The sequence below is a fragment of the Siphateles boraxobius genome, unplaced genomic scaffold (assembly GCF_051911475.1).
Source record: "Siphateles boraxobius isolate OS27281-9 unplaced genomic scaffold, OSU_SipBor_1 22, whole genome shotgun sequence".
In the NCBI taxonomy this organism is placed as follows: domain Eukaryota; kingdom Metazoa; phylum Chordata; class Actinopteri; order Cypriniformes; family Leuciscidae; genus Siphateles; species Siphateles boraxobius.
In genome coordinates this window covers 4,662,899-4,685,705 of record NW_027508833.1, presented here as the reverse complement: position 1 = coordinate 4,685,705, position 22,807 = coordinate 4,662,899, and the positions used below count along the sequence as shown (strand labels likewise).

General features: G+C 37.3%; 1 protein-coding gene across 2 annotated transcripts in view; it reads left to right on the top strand.

The window, feature by feature from the left end:
* Positions 1-22,807, top strand: part of otx2b (orthodenticle homeobox 2b) — a 58,730-nt gene that overhangs the window by 497 nt on the left and 35,426 nt on the right. Inside the window, exons 1-2 of one of the 2 annotated variants that reach the window (XM_077238429.1) lie at positions 10,609-10,726; positions 11,589-11,648. The gene's annotated coding sequence lies outside the window, so the exon portion shown is untranslated. Of the gene's footprint in view, positions 1-10,608; positions 10,727-11,588; positions 11,649-22,807 lie in introns of those variants that run through there. The other variant, XM_077238428.1, reaches the window with a different exon arrangement.

Here is a 22,807-nt window from a genome sequence, read left to right as displayed (position 1 = left end):
TCGCATTTGCAATGCACAGCAAAATAAAAACTCCACCGTAATCAGAATTATAAACATAACACCTCCATAAAACAAGCCCACAGACGCACAAATCCACATGTACACACGAATGAAAATGGGCCTATAATGTGAGTGGGGTAAAATGGCCTTGAGCCTCAAGCCCTTTGCTCAGAACCCAAAAAGGCCTTGAATAGACAAGCCTCAAATCACATTGTCGAACAAATCTGGTATTAAGAAGAGGAAGAGAAGACTTTGCCCCAATTTACCGTCTCTGAAGACTTTAGTTAAGCTAGTTACTCTGGAGCTTAGGTGGAGATGAGGGGGCTATGCTAGTGTGTGTGTGTGTGTGTGTGTGTGTGTGTGTGTGTGTGTGTGTGTGTGTGTGTGTGTGTGTGTGTGTGTGTGTGTGTGTGTGTGTGTGTGTGTGTGTGTGTGTGTGTGTGTGTGTGTGTGTGTGTGTGTGTGTGTGTGTTCAGGGACTGGGAGAAGGGGCCACTGGTCGCCAGACGCCCAGAGTCTGACACTCCTTCAACTTGAACCCCCCTCTTGCCAAGTCTGTGTTTACCCGCACCAAACAATAGGCCTGCTATTGGCAATTAAATGGCATTTGGAGATCCCTGGTGCAAGTTAATGGTATTACTGTTGTGATTCTTTCTCTGAATGGTGTGAGGGATTTCTTTCTGCACCAATAAAACACAGCTCACCGTCTTACCAGCATTACATAGCTTACCTAAGGCTTATGATTCACGGCTGCGTGATTACCGTTTGACTGTTTCTTTAAACGGCATAGTCACAGCTATGGCTGCCGGGCCAGTCTGCTGGATTGCCTCATGTAGCCTCATTACCCATTTCATTTGTCTCGCCATTTTGCCTGTTGGTCGCAAGTTGCTGTTAATCTCCAAATTGAAATACATCAAATGCAGTCCTATGTGACACTGCATTGTTCACCCGCATGCTTGTTTAACGTTTACATTTAGTAACACTGCTGTTTTTTTTCCCTCTTTTCCAGGTTTCATTTTTCAAAATTATTAATTGTAGCACTTAGAGGTAATGCAAATATTTTGCCTTAGATTACCCTAGTTTTAAAGTTTTTTTGGATGTGCGTACACCACCTTATTTATTATCTAGATTTCCCTAGACCCAAAAGACGACTTACAGGGGAAAATAACTATAATTCAATTAAATATACAGCGGCCCCAACAAATATTTGTCAGGCAAACGTAAAAATGCATTGATGTCATTTGAAATATAAAAGTAATGACAAATAAAAAAATTCTTCTCTATCATTTGTTTATAATTGGCACTCATTTTAAATGTATTATCTACTCAAGGAAATTTTTTCGGGATTTTATGCGTTACGTGTCAAATAGTACAAACAAACTTTTCGAGCAAAACATTTCAGAAATAGAAGTTTTTCCAATTTTTTGTATATATAGTCATCATGGGGAAAGATGCCCCCCCAACAACCCCCTAGCCAACCCCCCCCCCCCCCCCCCCCCCCCCCCGTCCCACCACCCCCACCCCAAGGAAATTGTCCGTTTACTTTTAAATTGTAACATATTTATATATACATTTAGAATGTGCAGTATTATGATGCATCAGTCAATGTGTTATTATAGGAAATAAATAGAAACACTTGCTAATTTAGATGCTGTAGCACAAAATGTGAAATTATGCAAAGAGGCCATCTTACCCCACTACTGGGATAACCCCTGGATAAACTTGGATAAATCCCCTGGATCAACTTTTACAGAATGTATAAATGACTTTTTATATCATTCATTTAAAGTATCATTAATGTAAATGCAAATTAATCACTAAATCAACTATTCTATTGAAAATTGATAATTTTAAATTTAGTTCACTAATTGTATAACCAATGACAGAAAAATCTGAATAAAAAGAGGCTTTACTGAAAGGTAAAATTATTCTATGGCTTATATACAGGCATATGAATATTTACATTATTACCCCATATTTTAATTGAAGATATGTCATAATAGCAACACTATGAATGCAAATTAAACCGGCTTTAATGAAAGCGAAGATGTCTGAAATGTACATCTAATTCATGGAAATACTGAATAATGACTCCATTAATTATAATTATTAAAATGAATAAACACTAGTAACAGCATTCCCCAAATAATATACATTTACCCCAAGGATCTAATTTTATCTTTTTACTTCAAAATAAAAACTATAACTTAAACATGAATGTGTTTACAAATCCCTCATTAACAAACTGACACAAAAACTTAATATATAATACATTGTCATAGATCACTATTTTCCAGAGACACAAAATTAGATCAATTAACTGTTTCGGCTGACTAAATCTCACAAATGTTGATTTTCAGAAAAAATAGCATAGCCATTCAACAAAAGTGTTGAGATGAGATTTTGTGTCATCTATGGTCAAGAGAAATAAATAAGGTGGTATACTGTGCGTTTGGTTGGAAACTTCCTGGTTCTCAAACATTAGTAGATCATGTTCATAGTTAATGTGATAAAAAGCATGTACTCACAAGTAGGTAAAAATATCATCTATCATCATTTGGTTGCAAATGACACATTTTTAAAAATATTATTAATGCAATGAAATCCATTGGTTTTAAAGTTTGACTTTTTTTGGGACCACTTTATATTAAAAACATTGCCTTTTGTTTCACTTGTAAGTCATTGCTCACAAGAGTCTTCGCTAGTTTCATTGCTTGATTGTGCAGACGGATTGTTTTCTTCACTAACACCAAAAAATAACACTAAATATATGTACGGCACAAAAAAGAGCAGTTATTACTTCACTTTTTTACTTCTTGGTCTAAGAATCCTTTAACAATGTCTGCTATAGCTCCCACCCTCCACTCTCGCCCTCTCTGTACCTCGTCACTTGTTTGCCCAGAGATCCTGTTTAGTGTGTCTTTTTCTCCCAGACAAGGGGCTTTGAGAGGAATATGAAAAGACAGATTTAAAGGTGAGAGGTGCTGGGGGGAGGGAGCGGGGGGGGGGGGGGGTTTGGGGGGGGGCTGTACTATAATAGCTCTCCTGCTACATTCGGATACTTCGCTTTTTATCAACTGGCAGAGGAGGGGTTCCCCAATATAAAAAATCCTTCACAAGCAAATGTCAAGTTTCTGAAGAGAAAGAAATTGAGCAGGGAAGAAAAATTTCTGACTATGTTTAACTGACTAAATGATCTTTACCCAAAAAATGAGACGGCGTTGACCCTCGAAGTAACAGATATCTTCTTTATTAAGCGAGAGTGTTTAATATTCCAGTCACTATGCGACGCGAACGTAGTTTAGCATATAAGAGTGCAGCATGCATTCTTCTTTAAATACAAGCATGTTATCTAATATTCTGCCTCTTATAAAGAGAACGTCGTATTATTTTATAGACTCATGTTATAATTATAATTTGTTATTATAATGTATAAAAATACTAAATAGTTTTTTTGGAGGTGGTTATTTTGGAAGCACTTTACAATAAGGGTTCATTTGGTTCACATGATAAACTGCACTTCTACAGCATTTATTAATCTTTATGTTAAAGTTTCAACATTTACGAATACATTATTAAAATTAATTAGTTAATGCACTGTGAAGTAGCATGAACAAACAATGAACAGATGTATTGTTATTAACAAAGGATAACAAATGTATTGCTATATGTAAAAAAAAAAATTGTTCTTTGTTAATCTTTTGTCCAATCAACTTAGATTATTAATGTGAACTATAGTGTCTATATATTAAACCAATCATCTTCATTGTATAAACAAAAAAATGTTAAGGCGACCTGGTAACTTTAAGTTAAACCAACATGATTTTGACTGTTCATGTTAGTTAATAAATTAACTAATGTTAAGAAATGAAACCTTATTGTAAAGTGTTACAGATATTTTTTGGCCTTATTTGCTTTTGTATTATTTTAAATGTTAGATTTTGCATTTTCACATTTTGCTTTTATTTTTTATAGTTTATTATTTGCATTGAGTTTGCATAAATGGTGGGATGGAGAACAAGATCAAGTACTGACATGACTCCGATTCAAACTCATTTCTCCAGAATGAGCACCACAACTCAGTGTTTCAGAGCATGAATGCTTTTTTCAAGGCCACATCTCTGACTTCTCCTTTTTTCTTTCCCTTTTTTTCTTTTTAACCCAAAAAATGCTGACGTCTGTTAAAGGATATCCCTAAAACATGGCATCTAAATGTAACATCCTAAAAGGCCTAAAATTCTGGGTTTAGAAATTCCAGAGGGGATATAACAATCAAAATTGTACATGTGTCTAGTCAAAGGAGCCAATTAAGTAATGACATAGCGGGGGAGTCAGGATCAACACTGCCTGAGGAAAACCCATCAGAGAAACACACACACTCACACACACATGGCTGTCATAGCCCCGGGCTCTTTCACCTCTCACACACTCAGTGTGTCAACAGCAGCTTAGTTGCATAAACCTTATACTGTGTGGCATTATAGGGAATATTATTATTAACATTATCACTTTTTACCTGTGAATGTATCATTGAAAATGTGTATGGGCCACAAAATGTTATAATGTGTAAATGTAATGGGCAAAAATTGATATTTTTGCATGGAACCACAGGACCACTGAGTACCATCTGTGAAATTTATCTTGTATACTAATATTTGGGTTCATTTATATGATTTATTTTTTAAGAAATTTATACTTTTATTCAGCAAGGACGCATTAAATTGATCAAATGTGACAGTGAAGACATTTATAATGTTACAAATGATTTATATTTCAAATAAATTCTGTTGTTTTTAATAATCATTCAAATAATAAAAGATATTAAGCAGTAAAACTTTTTCTTACATTGATAATAATAAGAAATGTTTCTTGAGCAGCAAATCAGCATATCAGAATGATTTATGAAGGATATGACACAGCGTAATGTTGCTGAAAATTCAGCTTTACCATCACAGGAATAAATTATATACTAAGATAAAAAAACAGTTGTTTAAAATTGTAATAATAATTCACAATATTACTGATAAATGTAGATTTGTTGAGTATAAGACACTTCTTTCAGAAATATTAAAAACTAAGTTCAAGCTTTCAAATTGTATATGTTGGACATTTGTGCACTATATTATGGACTGATTTTTAGGACCCAACAGAGAATAATGTGGAATAATTAGGACATGATGTAGACTGGATTTGAACTTGAACTTAAACTTATCGGAATTATCGTAAATACGGAATTGTTTAAGTGGAAATTTCGGATATCGCATGAAGCCAGCATTAAATCACCCTCATAAACACTATTTGTTAGGCCTGAAACTCTACGCAAATTAATGAATGCCTGTGCTTCTAGCTACACAAGGTAGCTCTTTCTAGATATTTAATTCCATGCATTGCTTTATTCTTAAATATTACAGCCAGAAGGCAATATGCTGCATTCTCAGAATTGCCACAAGGGGCGCTATAGCAGGCATTAGTGTTAACGGTCCTCTTCAATGGTCATTTTTTCTTTGTCAAGTATTGTCATGGCAGAGAAACAGTTTGGAGAAAATCTTGCTGAGCAAGTAAAAGTTAGTTAAACTGTCAACATGTTTACGTACATTTGAAGGTAACTTCATAACCCCTTTGAGTACTAAGGTTCATTACAGTCACAGTAACACCAGAACATGTTAGGTATGTACAAACATTACTGTCTGTGTCGGTGTATTGAGTACATTAGGCTTAGATCAGGGATGGGCAGCTTTGGTCAACACTGTCATAGAGTTTACCTCTAAATCTAATCAATCACACCTGAACAAGCTAATCAATGTCTTCAAGATTAGAAAGCTTAAGACTGGAGAGTTTTTATTATTGTTGGAGTTAAACTCTGCTGGACCAAAGTTGCCCATCTCTGTGTACTAACCACTAAAGATTACCCAAAAACTGTTGTCGGAGCTGATTAATTATCCTAATTTGGCAGTCGTTAAGTCACCTTTATATTACATTTATATATGTCTATACAATACAGATTGTTTCAAAGCAGCTTCGCAGTAATAAACAGGAAAATAAAAATGATGCAATGATACAGATTCGAATATGAGCTCGAAAAAGGACAATAGTGTGATTGTTCAGCTCAATTCAGTGTTGATTCAGTTCAGTTTGATATCTGTGTAAAGTTCATCAGTTATGAAACCAGTTCAATTCAGCATAAGTCACTCTGCAGAAGGCAACAGTGTCGTTATTCAGCTCAAGTTCACATTTTGTTCTCATGCGGTAGTGTCAGTGCTGTAAAACTGATAGTATTACTGAATATTAAGAGTCTTTTAAACCCATCTAAGCAAGCCAAAGTCAACAGTGGAAAGAAACCCAAACTCAGGTGACAGTGGAGAAAAATAAACCTGGGAGAAACCAACATGAAGAGAAAGTTCTCCTCTTAGTTCAGTCGTGGCTTAATATTTAGAGATTCAGATTTGTAACCCGAAGGTTGCAGGTTCGATTCTCAATACCGGCAAGAAATGATTGAAGTGTCCTTGAGCAAGGCACCTAACCACCAATCGTTCCCGAGCACCGCAGTGAATGGCTGCCCACTGGTACAATCACTCTATGGTTTGTGTGTGTGTGTGTGTGTGTGTGTGTGTGTGTGTGTGTGTGTGTGTGTGTGTGTGTGTGTGTGTGTGTGTGTGTGTGTGTGTGTGTGTGTGTGTGTGTGTGTGTGTGTGTGTGGTGTGTGTGGTGTGTGTGTTCACTACTCACTACTCCTAATGAGCTCTCACTAACTTGGATGGGCTAAATGCAGAGGACAAATTCCAAATTTGTGTTACCATACTTGGCCTTCACGCCACTTATACTCTTCACTCGCTTTAAATAGTAGATTTATTATTGCAATTATTACCATAGAGGGAATTTTTACATAATAATTGGTCCAAAAAAATGGGACTTGCATCTCATAATAAGTCATTTCTGTCCATCAAAAGATGTTGACTCTCACCTTTCCCTCTGATTCGGTGTCGTTTTTGTGATTTTCCTATCTACACGTGCCGCCTGCAAGGCTTTAACCTTGTCCATTTCTCATCTTTGTGATATCAAGTAATAACTATATCAATGAAAAACACATGAAGAAAACTGACGTAATCCAACCAGCGGCTCTTTATTACGGCAAGATAACCAAACGATCAAGTAATGCCATCCTCTCGACCCGCTGACTCCCAGTCAGAACCTAATCCCTGACCCAGGCCCATATCTCGGACTATATGGGAAAAGAATATTCCCAGTCTCGCTTGATCCTCCCTCCTATCCTATCCCTTTCCCAAGGGACTCATCTCCTGCAGCGCTGCAATTTAGAGCATTTCAGCCCTAGCTATGATCTTAATTAGCTACACCTCCATTTGATTTCTCTCTTGCTTTCCTCCCTCCCTTTCAATGTCTCTCGCTCCCTCTCTCTCTCTCTAATTAAGCTCGGAGTGATCCTTGGCCGAGGGCCTCCGTGTGGGTGAAGAGAGACAGAGAGAATCTGTTGGCCAGGGATTACAACCTTAAGCTAGGGCCACATCACAGGCAATCATCTCCCCCACCACCATCACCCCCCTCCAACATCCCTGAGTACCAGTGCAGCATCAGCCTATGTTGTCCATTAATTTGCTTTGTATATTAAGCAGCCCCTTAACTTGAGTCAAAGAGGATTTCCCACTCTCAGGCAGACACTGTAATGAGACATGTCGGAAGAGGTGATTGGTTTTAGTGTCCGACACAAGCGAAGAGCCCTGCCTTTAGCGCGCCCTTCCTCTTCCACTCATGTGCTCGGGTTAACAGATGTTTTTAGATCCATTTCAACTCAAGAGGCAATTGAATTTTTAGAGGGCCGAGTCGTCGTCGCAAAAAAATTTGACTCTTACGATAAATGTAAAATAAAGTGGAGTCCCAAAATCAATTGTGAAATACAATAAAATGCTGTTCACCAGCAATTATCAATGGGATTTTTAGTAGATATATGATTTTACACAGGTGTCCTAGCAGAGGAATCACATTCATCACATTAACTATAATCATGTTTCACTAAAATTTGACAGTTTAAACTAAAGGTATCTATATACTTTTTTTAAAGGGATAGTTCACCCGATTACCTCATGTCGTTCCAAACCTGTTAGACTTTCATTCATCTTCGGAACACAAATTAAGATCTTTTTGATGAAATCTGAGAGATTTCTGTCCCTCCATTGACAGTCTACGCAGCTACCACTTTAACGCTTCAAAAAGTTTATAAAGAGATCGTAAAACTAATCCAAATGAATTGAGCGGTTTAGTCCAAGTTTTCTGAAGAGACACGATCGCTTTATATGATGAACAGATTGAATTTAGGCTTTTATTCACATATAAACATTCATCAACTCACACATCAATTCAAGCATGTTCGCTTGATGTGCGAGAACAATGAGGTTCATTCTCATGTTGGGCACGTTCGGTTGAGCTTCTGTTTATGTCCGCTGATCAATGTTTACATGTGAATAAAAGACTAAATTAAATTGGTTTATCATATAAAGTGGTCAAATCTCTTCAGAAATTAAGGACTAAACTGCTATATTCATTTGAATTAGTTTTATGATCTCTTTATGAACTTTTTGAAGCGCCAAAGTGGTAGTTGCGTAGCTGTCAATGGACGGACAGAAAGCTCTCAGATTTAATCAAAAAGATCTTAATTTGTGTTCCGAAGATGAATGAAAGGCTTACGGGTTTGGAACAACATGAGGGTGAGTAAATAATGACAGAATTTTTATTTTTGGGTGAACTATCCCTTTAACTGTTCAAATACAAATTTTGAACATTATCCTATAAAACAATTTGTATCTAAAGTATCTAAAGTATATAAAAATATTTTGCTTTTATGCATAGGTGCATTTTCTCTATATATATTTATATAATTTTCTTCGAGTTATATAGTAAAGTCAAGCATTTTTAACTGTGACAAATACATTTTGGAGCAACCGTATATGAAGTTGAAAGTGACACATGATATATATATTGCTGTCAACATCTGTAAAAAAAAAAAAAATAAAAAAAATTCACCTCATGTTGGAAGGTGTGGCCAAAAGTTAATATTAGACCTTGGTACACATTAATTTTTTTTGTAAAGACTGCTCTCTCTCTCTCTCTCTCTCTCTCTGTCTCTCTCTCTCTCTCTCTCTTTTTCTCTTTCGATTTTCCCTTTCTTCCTTACTAACTCTCTTGCTCTCATGATGAAAGTGCACAGCCGCTGGTTCCACTCTTACCGAGAGGCAGGCCGGTGATTAGTGAGGCGGAAGGCCAGCGCAGCCCCTTTCATTTGGGCCTGAGTGGGGGGGGACCAGCGAGGGGAGGGCCACGGTGGTGTATCTGTGGCTGACAATGGCGATTACCTTCCCCTTTATCTGGCCAAAAGAAGGGGCTTTGAGAGAGCAATCTGAGGAGTGGAGGAAATGGCACGACACGGGATTAGCCACACAACAGGATGGTAAATTAAATGTTGGAGATGAAAGAATGAGCTCTGACATGCATCAATAGAGAGCATTGGCTGCATTCTAATAATGCAGAGGAGAGAAATACCTGCAGAGATTAGAAAAGAGGGAAAGGGAGAGGGTGAGAGAAAGAGCGACACAGAGAGAGGATATGAAATCAAATGAATGGGCAACCATAACCGTGAGGTTAACCGTGTGTACGTGTGTACGTTAATGTCCCTTTGAGTACTGAGTTACATACTGAGTTTGTATGTTGAGTACTGAGTGAACTTTAGTCATGCATCATTACTCAACAGCCAATCCACAGCCAACTCACACACACCCTTTTCCATTAAGAGGTGGCAACTGATAGTGCCAGAGCCCAATCTGGAACCGTTCCCAATGTCTCTACCTAAGATGAGGAAAAATCTGATCCTGATTGACCAGTACTGTTATGGCGAATGGGATATTGTTCTTTTCTCATGAAGGCATTTCTCATAGTGTCATTGTTGTCAGCTGGTTCTGAAAGAGATTCGGCAATTGCCACAGTTGAGCACCTGATCTGGTACAACAATCATTTTGGTGTAAAAGGTGTACTTTAAAGTCACAATGAAATGGAAGTAGTGACAGATCTTTTGTTTGACAGAATTTGTTGAAAAAGAAAAAAATTAGGGCTTGGCTTTATTGGTTGTTGATAGGATCTTGAAATGTGGGCATTGCCCTCAAAAATGGAGGCAGATGAGCACAAGTTTAAAGGGAGGATAGGCAATTTCCGGAATGGCTAGCAATAGCGAACTAGCTTTGAAAGCATAAGATCCCTCCCTCCCTTCAGAGCATCTCCAAAACCACGCCTCCTTCAAAACACATGAACGGTAAAGCTGGGAGCAAACAAGCGTCATGAGAGACGGCGTTAAACTACCTCATGTCTCAAAGCATATTACATTACAATAATAATGAACAAAAACAACTTAAAGAACACTGACCTGTACCATCCGACTGCTGAAGATTCATTTCGCCGTTGATAGTGTTAACATTGAAACTCATAAATTCCAGTCATGAACTGTTCAGAGTATATCATAACGTGTTTCCATCTCTTCTAGATCATAGTAGTTATGGTGTGAACACCGTATAATCTTGTTGTTTTAGTTCAGGAGGAACTTTAAAAGGTGGCGGCTGTTTGTGGTGCTTGGTGACTGACGTCTGTCTAACTCGGCATATTATGAAACGCGCTGATGACGTGTGATGTCTGTGCGCGTGAGTATGGAAATGCATACGTTGATAGGCAGGTAGGACATCGTATCGTTGCGTTCAGACCACTTAACTTTATGATTGCCTTTGGCTGTGAAGAGACTTTCAACCAGCATAACAAAAACTTTTCTGGAACAAATCACCTACCTAGTGGACTAAAAAATGGAAGTCCTGTGTACGTCACCACAGAGAAGTCTGTTGTTTTCACAGAAAGGTGCAGATATTAAATTTTTATTAAGCATTACAAGGTGACATATATGCACAGATTAATCGTTCATAATAAGATCTATAACATGCATTTAGAAAATAGATTTTTTGGTGAAATGTTATTTCAAAATAGATTTTAAAATGTAAAGGTATTAAAATCTATACTTGTTTGACAAAAGTACACATTTTGGTAACACTTTATTTCGATAGTCCAATTTAGACATGCTACTGGCTATCAGTAACTTTGCCACTACATGTCAACTGCCAGTCATTAGGGTATTAGTAGATTCTGTGCTTTATATCCACTTACACTTTATTTTGATGCTCCCCAACAGACATTCTACAAGCAACTTTGCAACTACATGTCAACTTATTTACTAAACCAAACCATGAGAGTACTAATACTCTAATGAGGGTTAGTTGACATATAGTTACAAAGATACTTATAGTTTTTTTTTAGAATTTAAAAACCAATTTTAAGTATTTTCCATGATACTCCCTCAGCTGTCCCCTTTGCAAATGTCACTATCATCTCCCAAGAGTATTATAAACCCTTATTTGCCTAGAGTCTGTTTCACAAACAAGTACAATCACACATGAAACCTGGTTTGATGCAGCTGTTGTTGGAAAAAGCATCCTCTAAATAACCACCACATAAACACCCTCATTAGGTTCTTCTCTCTTGACTGACAGGTATTAGCTGTGGAGAAAGAAGGAGAGGAAAACAGAGGACGAGGCAAGAGGATGAATAAGGTAAGAGATGACAGTATTCGTGACAGACACACAGAGAGACAGACAGGCGAGTGAATGTGCAGGAAAAAAGAGATGATTCTATCAAAGTGATGCTTTATCAGTGTTATTAACCCAGCCAGTCAGGAAGATGAAGAGGGTTTGAGCTTAAGCCCTGTAACAATGGTGCGGAACAAAGGCACTCTTATGGGCCCTATCAGAGCCAAATATCAAATCAGCTCTCTCAGAATGATCCTGCCCAGTAGAACCGGAGGTTTGCTGAACCTGTGGCCCCAGTCTCATACACCTTCATGCAGTACATACTGGCTGATAAGGAAGCACTTACACACACCCAAATACATGCTGATAAGAGAACGTTTCTTTCTCCCCCAAACAGTGACACGTCCCCCTTTTCATTCCTCTTCGTCTTGCAATGCAGTGAGCCTCTGTCTTTTAGCACAATGCAGTGAATATGAAAGGAATTCTACAAAGCTGATATGGAATGCTAGAAAATGAGATGTCAGAAAAACTCAATGAGACTGAACACCCCTGTCTGAATGAGCAGTTACAGGGTCTGAAGACTTCTGAAGAAATTTTCCCTATATGCCCGTTATGGAGGCACAGCGTTATCATGCAAACAAATAGCATTATAAAACCAATAAATCAGGCTGATTGGATGAGCAACATTTGAAGTTGTAAAACTTGAAGAATTTAATAAATAGCCAGTACATGTACCTGTGATGCACATCAATTAAATGCTATATTATCGGTAAGTCTAAATATGATCTACTGTTATCATACCTAAAAAATGCTTATAAACACTCACTGACACTCTTTTGCATGCATTGACAGTATAGACTTTTACATTTTAACAAAAAAAAAAAGATTTCAAATAAATGCTGTTCTTTTGAACTTTCTATTCCTGAGATTTCCACAAAAATATTAAACTGTTGTCAACGTTGATAATAATAAGAAATGTTTCTTGAACACCAAATCAGCATATTATAATGATTTTTGTAAGATCATGTGACACTGAAGACTGGAGGAATGATGCTGAAAATTCAGATGGTATCACAGGAATAAATTACATTTTAAAATATATTAAAATAGAAAACAGTTATATTAAATTATACTAATGTTTTATCAAGTTAATGCAAAATAATGTTTAGCAAATACTAACACATTAATTAACCATAACTTTAAACAAATTGCTCATGACTTTTTTTTAAAGATTGCCTTAATCTAGAGTCTGTTTTAGACCACTGGTTTGTTTTTATATAATTATAAATAATTATTCTTGATAAATTTCCTTAAGCAAAAAAAGTATGATTCTGTGCATGTGTCATACAGTATTTGATACCAACTGCTTGTTCCTAGTGTGGTTAAACAAAGTAGGAGTGGAGGCGTGTGACCGTATTTTTCAGAGGACAATTCAGTCAACATGCACGTCGCCAACACACAGACACTCAAAAACTATTTCCGTTCCTGCGGTGGCATGAAAAACACCTCATCCGAGCAGTCGCTCTCACCTCTCCTGAGAGCCACGCCACACATTGTCACCTTTGAACTCTCAGAGACAAAAACCACACACTCCCTCTCCTCGCCATATGGCTGAGGACTCTGAGTAAAACGTCCTTGTGCCGGATGGCACTTGGCAGAGAGCGAAAGACACCAGCAATTTCATTATCCCACAATGACAGGCTAATTATTGTGTTTGTTTGCCACAAATCACTGTACAACAGACAGCATGTCCGTGTCCTGTTTTCAGCATCTTAATTACTTCCTCGCGTCCATCCTTCCTTCGCTCTGTTGCCTTGCCGCTGCTGTTTGTTTGCATATAAAAGGCAGTAGCTAATTGTCTGGTCTATAAATATTCGGTGTGCAATTAGCAGACTGGCCTGCCTTTGCTGAGTGTTATCACCCCAGCGTTTGGAGCACTGAGAGAGCCACACGCTCAATTCCCCGTATCTAATGGCAGTTTGATAGCGGCAAAAGGCCCTTTTGTTTTCCGGAACAAACAAGAGCCTGATGTTGCCCTTTCTGAAGTCTTCTGGTTCCATGCTGTTTACTCTGCGAAACGAATGTAGAGACATTTTCATGGGGGAAATTGTGTTTGACTGAGAGGGGCTTGTTCAACACAGTTGCTGAGCTTCAAGGTGAAAGGTCCACAAAGCTTGTTCTGTGATTAGTGAAGTCTTCCTAAGGTATAGTTTGTGTTTTGTGTTCATTTTTTCATTTTGATAACTCTTGTAATTTGATTTTGCTTTATTTTTCAAAATTCTGTAGAGACATAAAGCGCATTTCCACCATCGGTCTAAAAAATAAATGCGATTCCAGTTTCAATTTGGATGGTTCTGCATGGTTTATACAAAATGTATCCACTGTGCATTTTTCAGCATGGTTAACTGCCTTTAGTGATATTTTATTGGTTTTCTTTGCATTTTTCTACACTTCTTTTTTTGTCAGCGAGGTGCAAAGTTTGTGAAAGACGTCTCATTCTCATCAAGACTGCATTTGTTAAGTCAAAATACAGTAAAATTGTAAGATTGTGAAATAGTATTACAATTTCAAATGTAATTTATTCTTGTGATTGCAAATCTGAATTTTCAGCATCATTACTCCAGTCTTCAGTGTCACATGATCCTTCAAAAATCCTTCTAATAACTATAGTTGCAGAGTTATAGTTAGTAGAATATCTAAAGTGGAACATCGAAAAAGTGTTAGCTTAATGTGTCCTCCCTAGAGAAAAATAAATATACTAAATGTATTTGAAACACAAGTATGCTACAAATATATTTACATATTTATGTACTACATATAAATACCTTGCCATTGTATTTTTGGTACACGAAATTGGTATATTTAAGGTCTGCTAAATTGGAACAACTACTTTTGTATTTATCCAGAAATCAAATAGTCCTGAGGTCCAACTAAAGATAAATTTAAGTATATTTGATTTTGCTATAATGCATTTATTGCAAGTTTACTTTAGGTACACTTTAAATATCCTGCATTTAAAGACTGATATTATACAGAAATAATACTATCCTTACTAATAGGCATATTAAACACATTTTTGGCTTAAAATTAAGAAATGTGCGTTGTGTAATAAAGAAGTACTCTAAATAAAGTTTAATTATAATAGTTATATCAGTAAGTCCCAAGCGATATGTCATTAAATGCATTGTACTATACTTAGTATGAAATAAATGTATTTTAAATGAATTTTGGTATAGGTTTTTTTCACTAGGGCTTGCATAAAAGTATTGAATGCAAGTTGACTTCTGAATGGTATATGTCAATACTACTAGATAATATTATGTCAATAAATGTCCTTTGTAGCTAGTCTGAACTTTTACCATTTATATGATGTCATCATCGTCCATATCATGCTTACTCTAGTGTTTACCCTACAATATCACTCTATCGGCAACTATTGCATCACTGAGGTTAACGTATTATAATCCTGATTTCGTAGCATAACAGTGGAAAAAGAAACTGCAATCGTGCCAACTGGCCTGGAACGATAACGGCCTGGTTTCCAGTCGACCTGATGGTGGAAAAGTGTCTATTGTGGTTGTACTATAGTGCAACAACATACAATCCAACAAACATACACTCTGTGAAAGGTGAACATGTGACACTGTGACCTAAATGGAATGTTCTGAGTTTAATGCAAGTTCTATAAACAGCGTTTTGGCATTGTTTACCAAAGAAAATAATAAATGTGTCTATACTAAAACAGTTATAATATAAGTAAACCAACAGACAGTTTAAACGTAAATTTTTGTTATTATTCAGTATAGTAAAATTCAGTAATCCGTTATTATTTGAGCTATAAAGTTGTCTAAATTGTTGTCATTTTCTAGATGAATGAATTTAAGTTATGCATTACTGATAAACCCCACTCACTTTGATATATATGGTGAGTCGCACTTTTGACATTTTATAAATCTAAAGCTCACTGTCTGAAAGAAGCATCAGAGAGAAAAACACTAAGAGATGGGAAAGTGAGAATGTAACTTAAAGGGCAATTTAGTTCAAGAGAAAAGGGGTCTCTTCACGGATGAGTGAAGTTGACCTGCTAAAGTGAAGACATGAAGTCTTTCATCTACCCTAAGCATGATTCTTCACCGAGCAAATGAACCTGTCCACGCACACACACACTTGCAAGCACTCTCAACTTTTACACACTACTCTGTGAGCAATGAAGTGTGAAGAAATCACACAGCCTGGGAAAGTCTGGACCATCTTTACCAAAGACAAAAGAAATCTGAATTTACCCTCCTTAAACAGTCAGAAGCAGAGTATGCTGGAAAAAAAGAAATCTGCTGCAACTCATTCGGTTCTGCTTAATTTGATCAGTTATTGAGTTCATATAACTTTTTCTTTTAAGTGCAAAGGACTTTCACTAATATTTGAGTAAAAATAACCATCAGCATTTATTTCATGATAATAATAAAAAATCAGTGGCTCTGATATTTCATTTTTTTAATCTGTTCATATGTATGTACCCTTGGTATTTCTAGCGATTGTGATCCTAATGATCTGAGTGATCTGTTGGGTTTATATTCAGTGAGCATATCTGCAATGTATTGAGGTCCTAGGCCATTTAGTGATTTATATAACAGTAATAATATTTTAAAATCAATCCTAAATGTAACTGGGAGCCAGTGTAAAGACCTGAGAACTGGTGTGATATGTTCATATTTTCTAGTTCTGCTCAGAATCCTGGCAGCAGCGTTCTGTATGAGCTGCAACTGTCTTATGGTCTTTTTGGGAAGGCCAGTGAGGAGTCCATTACAATAATCCACCCTGCTGGTGATGAAAGCAAGAACTAAGTATTGTTTGTAAACAAGCGTCTAATTCTTGCAATATTTTTGAGATGATAGTATGCTGATTTAGTTATTGCTTTGACATGACTACTGAAACTAAGGTCTGACTCTAGAGACACACCAAGATTCCTGACTTGATTTTTAGTTTTTTGCCCCCTAGACTGAAGGTATATGTTCACCTTGTGAACTTCATCTTTGTTTCCAAACGCAATGACTTCAGTTTTGTCTTTGTTTAACTGAAGAAAGCTTTGGCACATCCAATTGTTTACTTCATCAATGCATTGTCACAGGGAGTCAATTGCGCTGTAATCATTAGGTGATAAGTAGAGCTGTGTGTCGTCTGCATAGTAAGCAATTTGATTCTTTCTCATTGTTTTGCTCATTGGGAGCATGTACAGGTTGAATAGGAGTGGCACAATTGAGCCTTGAGGGACTCCGCATGTCATGGATGCCCACTCAGACTTGTGATCTCCAATACTCACATAATAACCTCTCCCTACTAAGTATGACCTGAACCATTTTAGGACTATCCCGGAAAGCCCGGCCTAGTTTTCCAGCCTGTCAAGAAGAATGTCGTGATCGACAGTGTCAAATGCAGCACTGAGGTCGAGTAGTACCAGCACTGATAATTTGCCTGTATCAGTGAATATCGTTTATTATCTTTATGAGCGCTGTCTCTGAGCTGTGATGCGATCGGAAACCAGATTGAAAATTGTCAAAGTATCCATTCAAGCTTAAGAATTTGATCAGCTGATTGAAAACAACTTTTTCAATGATCTTGCCTATGAAAGGAAGATTTGAGATTGGTCTATAGTTGTTTAGTATGGTCTTATCCAGATTGCTCTTTTTTCAGGAGGGGCTTGACAATTGCAGTTTTCAGGGAGTTTGGAAAACTCCCAGAGAGAAGTGAGGCATTTATCACTTCTAGGAGATCTGCTTCTAAACAGTTAAACACACTTTTGAAGAAAGATGTGGGAAGTGCGTTGAGCGCAGGTTGATGTTTTAAGGTGCTGTACAGTGTCTTCCAAAATTTTGCCATCAATTTCTTCGAAATTAGACATAGTAACTACTTTCTCAGGTTGTGGTTTGATCTGTTCTGACCCCTGCGCAACTCAAGGATGAGCTGATCGCCTTTCTGATATTATTGATTTTCTCAGAGAAGGAGGAAGCAAACTCACTGCACTTGCTGTCTGAGAGCATTTCACTGGGAATCTGGCTTGGGGGGTTTGTCAGTCTCTCTACAGTAGCAAAAAGAATGCGTGTGTTGTTTATGTTACTGTTTTCTGTTAAAGGTTTCTCTGACCCGGCCAAAACATGAGCCTGATGGACTCGTTCTTAAGCCACTTCAATAACATCTGATCATTCCTCTTTAGATAACAACTTTTCAACTTTTGGAAGAAAGCCATTTTACAATATTCTTTTAAATTCCAAAGCATTCATTGACTTTTCACAGTGAAGCAGCTCAACAATACTCGCAGCTACAAAGACAACTCTTCCTTGATGCATTTATTATTATATTTCTCAGGAGCTTTACGAAGACACCGCTCTGGAGCATCACCATGCAACTCATGTTTCATTGTGATTCATCACTCCACACACAACTTCCCATATTCTGCCAAAAACTTCATTACGCCTTTGATGTTTTTCTGAGACAGCAATTTCTTTTTAAGTAGTGCATTTGCTTAAATCGATCTAATTTCCTGACTAATAATTTGTGGTGAAAAAACGTAAAAGCTTAGTCTATTGCTTGTCCCATTTTTTTGCCCAGGAGTGTATATATAAATCAGAGAGAAACATTCTAAGAGAGCTGTTTGATTATTGCCTTATACTTGGCTATAATATTGCAGCATGGCATTAAAACAGTGCTGTATCATTCTGCTACACCCCATGTTTTGGAAAAAAGTAGCTCTTTACTGGAAAAACTACTCTATTTTGAAAACAGCTGAGCTGCAATGTTAGTAGCATCGTTACTTTTTGTCAGTTACTCCCCCAACACTTGGATAAACAACTAGAGGACACCAGTTTGCTCTTGAATTTGTGATGTGATATGTGAGTTCATATACTGAAACAAGCATTAGAGAGAAGGATGGTGGCAGTGAGAAAAGGGATAGATAGCAATGTCAAAACTAGAGGTAAAGATAAACCAAAGCCATCTTAGAGAAGGATTCTCGTTCCAAAGACTTGTGGGAGTAGGGCAGCTGAAGAAGAGGACTATGGGTAAGGGCAGTGGATGAAGGAGTTTTCTAATTAGACTGGCAATGATCCTCTGGTCTGGGGAAAGACAGAGGAAGAGCTAGTTGTTTGGACTTCTAAAGTCACATGAAAGGTGCAGTAAAGGATGACTGTACGCTAATAAGATTATTAAGTAGCTTAATTCACGAGTGGTGGCACATATCAGTGGCCACTCGGGCTCCATGTTACAGGCTGGTGGAGAGATTAGCCTCAGTCATCAGTAACCAAAACATGATTACCCTCCAGAAAAGAAGTCTGCCTGCCTCACAGGGTCCTGACAGAGTCCTGCCGCACGCAAGACACTCGGATTAAGAAAACAGGGTGCGTGCACTAATCATCAGTGACAGCGTTCAGATACCAAAAGTTGAGCATTGGATGGTGCAAGAAGTCCCACATATACCCAACTTTTGGTATCAGAGCTGTGTCACTTCTTTATAACAAATCTAGAGGGATTAGAACTTTTCGAGATATTCATGCTCAAGACCTGCAATTTATTACTGTGCAATTACTAAATAATAACTATGGTATTAGTATGTAATTACAGTGCTATTACTGTATATTGTTGTGAATTTCAAATTCACAATTTAAAAATTCCTTCATGGGAATGTTCATGCTGAACTGTTACTGATTGGTCAGCAGTTTTCATAATATCGGCCAAAAAATATAAAGGTGGATGTCATATACTGTAATCATAAAATACTCCAATTCATTAGCATTTTGTGAGAATAGCTGATTTTATTTTTACCCATGGAATTTAACTCCCTAAACTACTTCTAAAATAAAAAAATTAATTCATTGCCTTCATCTTAACTGAGCCAGTAAATCAATAATGACATTCATTCCCACCACTCTATCCACATCAGTATCTGTCTGTTTACCAAATTGATGATGACACTTCAAGAATAAACCCAACATCATAAGATATGTCGATCAAACTATACAATATGGTTCCATTTATGGTTTCCATTAGCTAATTATATTAGTTAACATTAACTAAAAATGAAAAATACTTCTAAAGCATTTAATAATCTTAATTATTATCTTAATAATAATCTTAATTCGTGTTACTTTTCAACATTTCTTAATACAGCATTAAAATCAAAAGTTGCATCTTTTAATGTTATTCAATGGACCTGAGCTAAAATGAACTAAAAATGAACAGTTGTATTTTTATTAACTAATGTTAACAAAGATGAATAAATTGTGAAACAAATGTAATGCTAATTGTTGCATTTTCTAATGTTATCTAATGGAACCTTATTGTAAAGTGTTACCGACATCAAGAAAAGTCAAAATATGTACTATCTAGCCAAAGGTTGCTAGCTTCTCATATCTAAAACAAGATCCATCATTAAAATGGGCCACTTTTTCTTTGACTGAGGTTTGTGAATTGCTCAACTGTCTCTACCTAACCAAAAGGCAAAGAGCCTGTTTACCCTTGAAAGCCTGTAACTTTTACATTTCCTGTTGGTGTGCCGCTGCTGCGGGTCCATTATCCAACATGACTATGCAGACACATGGACCAGTAATGAGATGCGTTGAGTCAACATGTCCTACCGTCCAAACACCGCTGGCTGGTTCAACCCAACACTCAAATTCTTCTGTCTCCTGAAGGGACACCCCATATATGCATACCTCTGTCTCCTTAATAGAGATAGTGCTAGATCTATAAAACATGTATATTTTTGTATACCACACATATCCCTCTGTTATTCTTAGAGGCAGCCTTGGATTCACAGCCACCTTTAATAATTGCAGAGGCATGCTTCGATATATTTCACTTTTTGAAATAACACGACACCACTGTAAAACTTATTTAAATAAATTGTGTATACAAAAAGTGTATATATATATACTTTTATATATTATATAACAATGAGCACGTTATCTAACAATGAGCAATACATTTGTTTCAGTATTTATTAATCTTTGTTAAAGTTGGTTAATTCTTAGTTCAAGTTAGCTCAGGTCCATTAATTAATATTACAAAATACAACTTTAGATTTAACCATTTCCCCACCAGCGTTTTTGAAAAAGTTGCCAGAAAATGTCCTCAATGGGGGGGAAATGATTAATATTGTATTAGTAATGCAATTAACTAAGATTACTGAATGCTTTAGAAGTATTTTTCATTGTTAGTTCATTTTAAATAATGTAGTTAACTATGTTAACAAATAGAAACCTTACTGTAAATTGTTTCACATTATTTTAGTGTTGTCTGTTATGTTTTGTATTTGTGTGGGTATCACTGCCCATTGACTTTAGCATTATTGGGCACAGTAGATCGAGATGGATGTTCTGATGCACTTTAAGTCATCATACCCCTCTATTGTACCACCAAATACCATCCCATAATGCTTGTAACTTCAATATTGTATTTGTTTTTTAACAGTGAAGTTATGTTTGACACAGTTGCCAGTTTGGTAACTCTTTATTTTGATTGACAATTAGTTGCAAAGTTAGTTAGTAAAATGTCTAAAGTGGACTATCGAAATAAATTGTAACTGGCAGTTTTTTACTGTAAAAAAAAATGATATGATATATACACTGAACAAAATTATAAACTTTTTGCCCCCATTTTTCATGAGCTGAACTCAAAGATCTAAGACTTTTTCTGTGTACACAAAAGGCCTATTTCTCTCAAATATTGTTCACAAATCTGTCTAAATCTGTGTTAGTGAGCACTTATCCTTTGCCGAGATAATCCATCCACCTCACAGGTGTGGCATATCAAGATGCTGATTAGACAGCATGATTATTGCACAGGTGTGCCTTAGGCTGGCCACAATAAAATGCCACTCTAAAATGTGCAGAAACACAAGAACAATGCCACAGATGTCGCAGGTTTTGAGGGAGTGTGCAATTGACATGCTGACTGCAGGAATGTCCACCAGAGCTGTTGCCCGTGAATTGAATGTTGATTTCTCTACCATAAGCCGTCTTCAAAGGCGTTTCAGAGAATTTGGCAGTACATCCAACCGGCCTCACAACCGCAGACCACGTGTAACCACACCAGCCCAGCACCTCCACATCCAGCATCTTCACCTCCAAGATCGTCCGAGACCAGCCACCCGGACAGCCGCTGCAACAATCGGTTTGCATAACCAAGGAAATTTCTACACAAACTGTCAGAAACTGTCTCAGGTAAGCTCATCTGTATGCTCGTCGTCCTCATCGTCGTCCTCATTCGTCATCGTAACCGACTTGAGTCGGCAAATGCTCACATTTGATGGCATCTGGTACTTTGGAGAGGTGTTCTCTTCACGGATGAATCCCGGTTTTCACTGTACAGGGCAGATGGCATCATGTGGGTGAGCGGTTTGCTGATGTCAACGTTGTGGATCGAGTGGCCCATGGTGGCGGTGGGGTTATGGTATGGGCAGGGGTATGTTATGGACAACGAATACAGGTGCATTTTATTGATGGCATTTCGAATGCACATGGATACCGTGACGAGATCCTGAGGCCCAGTGCCATTCATCCCCAACCATCACCTCATGTTGAAGAATGATAATGCACGGCCCCATGTTGCAAGGATCTGTACACAATTCCTGGAAGCTGAAAACATCCCAGTTCTTGCATGGCCAGCATACTCACCGGACATGTCACCCATTGAGCATGTTTGGGATGCTCTGGATCGGCGTATACAACAGCGCGTTCCAGGTCCTGTCAATATCCAGCAACTTCATACAGCCATTGAAGAGGAGTGGACCAACATTTCACTGTCAACAATCAACAACCTGATCAACTCAATGCGAAGGAGATGCGTGACTGGTTTTCGAAACCCCCTTTTAGAGTGGCCTTTTATTGTGGTTAGCCTAAGGCACACCTGTGCAATAATCATGCTGTCTAATCAGCATCTTGAAATGTCACACCTGTGAGGTGGATGGATTATCTCGGCAAAGGAGAAGTGCTCACTAACACAGATTTAGACAGATTTGTGAACAATATTTGAGAGAAATAGGCCTTTTGTGTACATAGAAAAAGTCTTAGATCTTTGAGTTCAGCTCATGAAAAATGAGGGCAAAAACAAAAGTGTTGCATTTATAATTTTGTTAAGTGTGTATATACATTAGATAGCCAGGACACTGTTAATACCTTTGTTTCTCTTTTACA